Source organism: Ictalurus punctatus, chromosome 6, assembly GCF_001660625.3.
Source record: "Ictalurus punctatus breed USDA103 chromosome 6, Coco_2.0, whole genome shotgun sequence".
In the NCBI taxonomy this organism is placed as follows: domain Eukaryota; kingdom Metazoa; phylum Chordata; class Actinopteri; order Siluriformes; family Ictaluridae; genus Ictalurus; species Ictalurus punctatus.
This window is the reverse complement of record NC_030421.2, coordinates 26935387-26941386: the sequence shown is the minus strand read 5'-3', so window position 1 is coordinate 26941386 and position 6000 is coordinate 26935387. Positions and strand designations below refer to the sequence as shown.

Sequence of the window (6000 nt, the reverse complement as noted above, 5' to 3'; positions counted from 1 at the left end):
CAATAAGAAATCAGACGACCATTGGGAGATCTAGTATGTAAACACTTGATGCTGTTGCTTTCACATTTGCGTTTTCTTCCAAAATATAAAGTTGCAATGATCCTGTTTACAGTACAGCACTGTAACCTTTCTATCTGATCCTCTCTAGAGAAACACCACACGATGCAATCAAAAAACATGGGCTCTGTGGGCTCTGACCACATGCACACACACAAGTTCCTTTGAGGTGGACTGTGGGTAGATACCCTCCCTTGGTTGAAAAATAGAAAGATCATAAAGATCTTATAGAACTGTCAACATGTAAAATCTCTTATCAATATTAAATATCAGATTTCACCCATATTTGACATTTTGGTCCAAAGTAAAACTGCGTAAACCTCTGCCGAGTAGATACAGCCATCAATGGCTGAAGGTCAATGAGAACATTGTCCTGCTGTCTTCCTCTCTTCAGGTCAAATCAGGCATGAGTGAGCTTATGTATATGAAAGAGGAAATTGCCTCAAAGTGTGTGCGCTTGCCCTAAACGTTGCATAAGCAGCATTCACTTATCCAGCTTCACAAATCTCTTTATCATGGATCTGGAGCCTATCCTGGGAACGCTGGGCATGAGGCAGGAATACACCCGTATGGGTCTCATTCCAGAGCAGGGCATCATGGACACTCGTTCATACATTCATATCTAAGGGGAATTTAGATTTGCCAGTGCATCTACCAGCATGCAAAGAACCCAGAGAAAACACATGAAGACATGGAGAGAACATGTGAAACTCTGCACAAACAATTCCCAAAGCTCAGGATTGAACCAGGAAACCTGGAGCTGAGAAGCTGGGATACATGAGTTTCTGCTAGCCGTATCGCCTACGTAGATAGAAGTAATGTATTGTCCAGCTTTATGTGTTTCAGAGGAAGCATATTAGCTTTTACCCTCCAAGGGTTGCCATGGAGGAGCTAGCGGGTGGGCAGGAATTTGGTGAAAATTTGGTGAAAATCTGGAGAAAATGTGAGAATAATGGAAAACCTATACAAAGAAACAGGAATGCCTGCTGATCATGAGTAATATATTAGAGTATGCTGTACCATAATCTCAACCCTGAACCTTCTAAATCATCAGTACATTTTCTTTAGGAGGAAAAAATGTAGGATAGTATTTATGACAGTATTCCTTCAGTATGTATGATCTGACAGATACATTTATTTCTATGGATTAGCACCACAGGCTACTATATTTGTAGGCCAGCTTGGTAGACAGCAAAGTAACCGGTTCATATGGGCTTAAACCCAACAACCTCTTTGATTCCTCCAATTCGCCACACTTCTCACAGCTACCCGAACGTTCAGCGTATCTTCTAAAATCTCAGGGCTAGGCACTACATAACTCACTGTTCCTCCGTAGTATTGTTTGCGGTAAGAAGTCACTCCAACAACCAGCCTGGGCCTGTAGAACTGGCCACACACAAATACACACAAACACACACACACACACACACACACAATACAGCTAACAGATCATTTAACACACTATAGACCCTGATCTTACACAGATAAACCTCATTCCTGCACAAGATAATTACAGAAAACGTTAAACTGAACGCACACACCTGTGACACCATCTGACACACACACACACAGACAGACACAGTGATTTGCCTGCAATGTGAGGATAGGAACATCAGGGAATGTAACCCACCACACACTCGCCTGCAGCAGCCAACCAGAACAGTTTATGGGAAAGACTCAGCAATATTTGAACCACAAAGAAGCCTCCGGTTCTAAACAAAGCTTGTTTGTGTTGTGTTTTATGTGCACAGCTGTGAGTAACACTAGACGATCTTGGCCTTGCTCAAGTGAGGAACTTTACATGTTCATGTAGGCCATATCCTCAAATGCTTCTTCAATCGATATCTTGCATCACTGCACAGAAAGAGCAAGCCAAAGTACAGTTTTCTTTCATAACAGCATAATTACTGTTTCTCTCTCTCGCTCACACACATATACACAAACACCCCTTGGAAAGTTCTAGTCTCTTCCCTCCACGAGCTACAGGTGTGCGTGGTTTACCTGCGGCTTTAGACAGTAATGCGCCCGTAATCCATCCTGAATCACATCCTCCCGGTGAACACGGCGTGGCCCGGCGTATGTGCAATCCGATAACGACTGGGCCTGACAAGCCCATACAGACATACAAAATATCATCACGGGGGACTTGCATTCCACTCATATCTGCTTCAAAAATATGAAAAACATTAAGATGTGTACAGAAGACACTGCAAGTCGTTGCTCTATACTGTTATGCACAATCCCAGTGATAACTATAGCTTCATCTCTTTATCTCCTTCACACTCAAACCCTACAGGGAATTCATGGCGGCTGTGGTTCAGGTGGTAGAGCGGGTTGTCCACTAATCGTAGGGTTGGCGGTTCGATTCCCGGCCCATGTGACTCCACATACGAAAACACTGGGCAAAACACTGAACCCCAAGTTGCTACCGATGGCAAGTTAGCGCCTTGCATGGCAGCTCTGCTACCATTGGTGTGTGTGAGTGTGTGTGTATGAATGAGTGAATGAGACACAGTGCAGACCATTCATGCCTCACACAGACAGCAGAACATAAAGAAAGCTAACTAACTACCCGCATACAAGTGAATCCACATAAGCACAATATCTACTCTCACTTTTCAGTTGGTCAAACTGGGAAAAGGGGGGCAGATAGCAAACCTACTAATGTAGAAGTTTAACTATAATCGTTTACTTGAGAACATTTATCTTGCAGACCCTCCAGGATTCTGCGATCGCAGAAATGAATGAGTGTGTGTGTATGAATGAGTGAATGAGACACAGTGCAGACCATTCATGCCTCACACAGACAGCAGAACATAAAGAAAGCTAACTAACTACCCGCATACAAGTGAATCCACATAAGCACAATATCTACTCTCACTTTTCAGTTGGTCAAACTGGGGAAGGGGGGCAGATAGCAAACCTACTAATGTAGAAGTTTAACTATAATCGTTTACTTGAGAACATTTATCTTGCAGACCCTCCAGGATTCTGCGATCGCAGAAATGAATGTAAAAATCAAGCGAACGCCGCAATATAAGGAGGAGCTTGCTAGTTTTCAGAATTTCAGCAGATCTTCCTCAGATTTGGGCCAGGATGTGTCATCTGACGTCATCGCAACACGCATTCAGCTTCTTCGATGCACGTGCGTTGAACATGAGTACAGCTAAAAGGGCTCGCTTACCAACACACGTCACTGCGAAAAGTCGTGCAGTACAACTCCGTGCAAGTGCAATTTCGCCAATTTAAATCGTGCATTTCTGGATTTCTTGTGCCCCATGTTGCTGGTTCGACGTTGCCTCATGAATGGCATTAAAATAATCAGTACCAGACATCTTAAGTGATATGACAGAGCTTCAATCCAAAGTGAAGGGGGGGGGGGGGGGGGGGGGGCAATGTAACGATGTTTACCAAGCGATGGGATCCTCTTCAGATCGAACAAGTATATTCCAGTCTCATTCTCTCACGCTGAGATTTATGCATCTTTTTTTACATATAAATTTCTTTCCAGTGCCAGTGACGCATGTCCAGACCAAGCAGCGTGGTGGAACAGCTGGAACACAGCTTAGACCAGCACAGGGCTTCACTCGCACCCAGTCAAAATCCTTTTCATTTGGGTTCGAATACTTCACTGAAACCCAGCAGGCTCAGCGAAACGGCTCAGTGCCTAATACACTCGCACCCCTACCTTTCTATCACAGCGTACACAAGGAACTATATCCATGAGTGTGAAATTTTCCCACACAGTGTGTCCCTTACACATGTTGTCTTCCTCTCCTACACACCCATGCAAAGTTAACTGATCGGTAATCTCAATCAGCGAGACATGTTGACATACTTTCCTTTGCCCTTGGTCGTTGTTGTAAATTATGACAAACATACAATGAGGCTCATCCGATCATCCTCAGCCATTAGATCAGTTTGTCAATAGCCCTAAGACAAGCCCAGATGTGTCCCCACACACTATACTCAAACAAATTCACTATAACATCAGTTGGCTGCAACACCCCATTGCTGAGAGGAGTGGAGTGTGTGTACAAGTACTTCATGCTATTGCAGGAAAAGGAAAAGGGAAAAAAACCCCACCCTTGCATATTAATCTTTATTGTGATTATCAGTGGCATCCAAGGTGTACTTTAAAATAAAATACTGAGTAGACTTCTCTGGTTTGAAGTTTCACTTTGGTTTCATCCAGTTAGCCTTTTTATTTTTGAACTATTCTCATTCCACTCCATTACACCCTCTCTGTACGAACACCACCAGAGACCGTGTCCGTTGTGTACCTTACGGTTACTTTTTCCACAACACACTCAATAACTTGCTGTTTTCTTTTCATCATTAGTTCTGTTTTTTTTCCCACCACCCAGTCTTACTCCCTGTGGATGTCTTCTGTCCGTAAGAGCCGCCTCACTCTCTTCCTGTGTGCATGTATCTGTCTATACTCTGCTGAAGTCATCTTGTGAGAACCAGATGTCCACGCTATGACAAGAAAACCTAAAAGAACACCAACATTGACAATTTTTTTTTTTTTTAACTCCTTTCCATATGGAAAAATCATTCACATTAAATACAGCCTTCATTTGAAACACTAGAAGAGCCCAAATATTTCCTTTGGTAACCATGGTCAATGTCAGAGGCAGGTTTAAGGAGAGCTTAGTGACAGTAATGCCTTGTTCAATGAAATGCCCCATACAGATAGTAATGCAAGTGTGTGTTTTGTAAAGGTTGTGACCCAGGGGGATCCGCTGCATACACTGGCACACTTCCAATCCAAAGAAACCAAAGCCCTTACTGACTTCCTCGATTTGCCCACACTAGAAATGGAGGGCTAAACAAACTTTTTTCACACTGCAGGAGTTCGGTAGGTTATCATCAAGTGTGCTAATGATCTTAGGGTTTATGGATAAACATCACTTGATGCCACAACATGGATGTGAAGTCTATGGATAGTGTGGGAGCAGATATACAGAGTGGCACAAACAGCCCTCTATGGAGCTTATCACCTGAATTCCAACATCAAGAAATATTACAAAAACTACATAACGACCCGACCAAGGCTAGCTCAGTGGTTAAGACGTTGGACTTCTTATTGGGAGTTCAAATCCCAGCACTGCCAAGCTGCCGTTGTTGGGCCCTTGAGCAAGGCCCTTAATTCTCAACTGGGCATTTGTAAGTCGCTTTGGATAAGAGCGTCTACCAAATGCCTTAAAAAATGTTAAATATCTGTAGACACTGAGCTGCAGGAATAACCAAACACGTTTATAAAATGGATGCTACAATACAACAAACAGATACAACTTTGCATGGCCCCCCTGTACAAATGCACTACAACTTCCTGTCATACATTAATCACCCTGTGTAAAACGTTTATGCTTTGACCCAGCATAGCAGCCCATTCACTCACTTCCATTCATTCTTAGCTATGATTAAATCCTAACCACTAAGGATCATTCACTCCTCCACCCTATAACTCCGATTGGGACGTGTCTATCTGTGCACACAGTGGACTGAAGATGATAAATAATGAACACGCTTTCTCTGCTGCGACTTCTGCGTGTGTGTGTGTGCTTGTGTGTCAGCAAGCTCTTCTTTCAGCGCCGCTGCGCTGTGACTGACTCCGTTGTGTGTGCAGTGCATGGCTGAGCTGTTGCGCTCCCGAGCCGTTCTTAGAGCCCAGGCCGAGTGCCAGGCATCGCTTCCTCCTTCCCACGATTTTAAGATTTCCAGCGTGGCCGCCTGGCCGAGTGCACAAGCACCGCTCTGTTCAGCAGCTGTGGCGACTTCACAGCGACACACACACTGCATAGAGCAGGGGGGAGCATCTGGCTGCTAGGACTGCCAAGACCACGACTGACACGAGACAGGGTTACACACACGCTCGCTCTCTCTCTCCTGCATGCACGCACACACACACACAAATCGCTGTCACTTGTTTTGCAGCTG

At 44.2% G+C, this 6000-nt stretch overlaps 1 protein-coding gene across 2 annotated transcripts in view; it reads right to left on the bottom strand.

Moving 5' to 3' along the window:
• The window catches only part of fam117bb (family with sequence similarity 117 member Bb), a 33763-nt gene that overhangs the window by 14914 nt on the left and 12849 nt on the right, over window positions 1–6000 (bottom strand). The gene's annotated exons all lie outside the window — the stretch shown is intronic.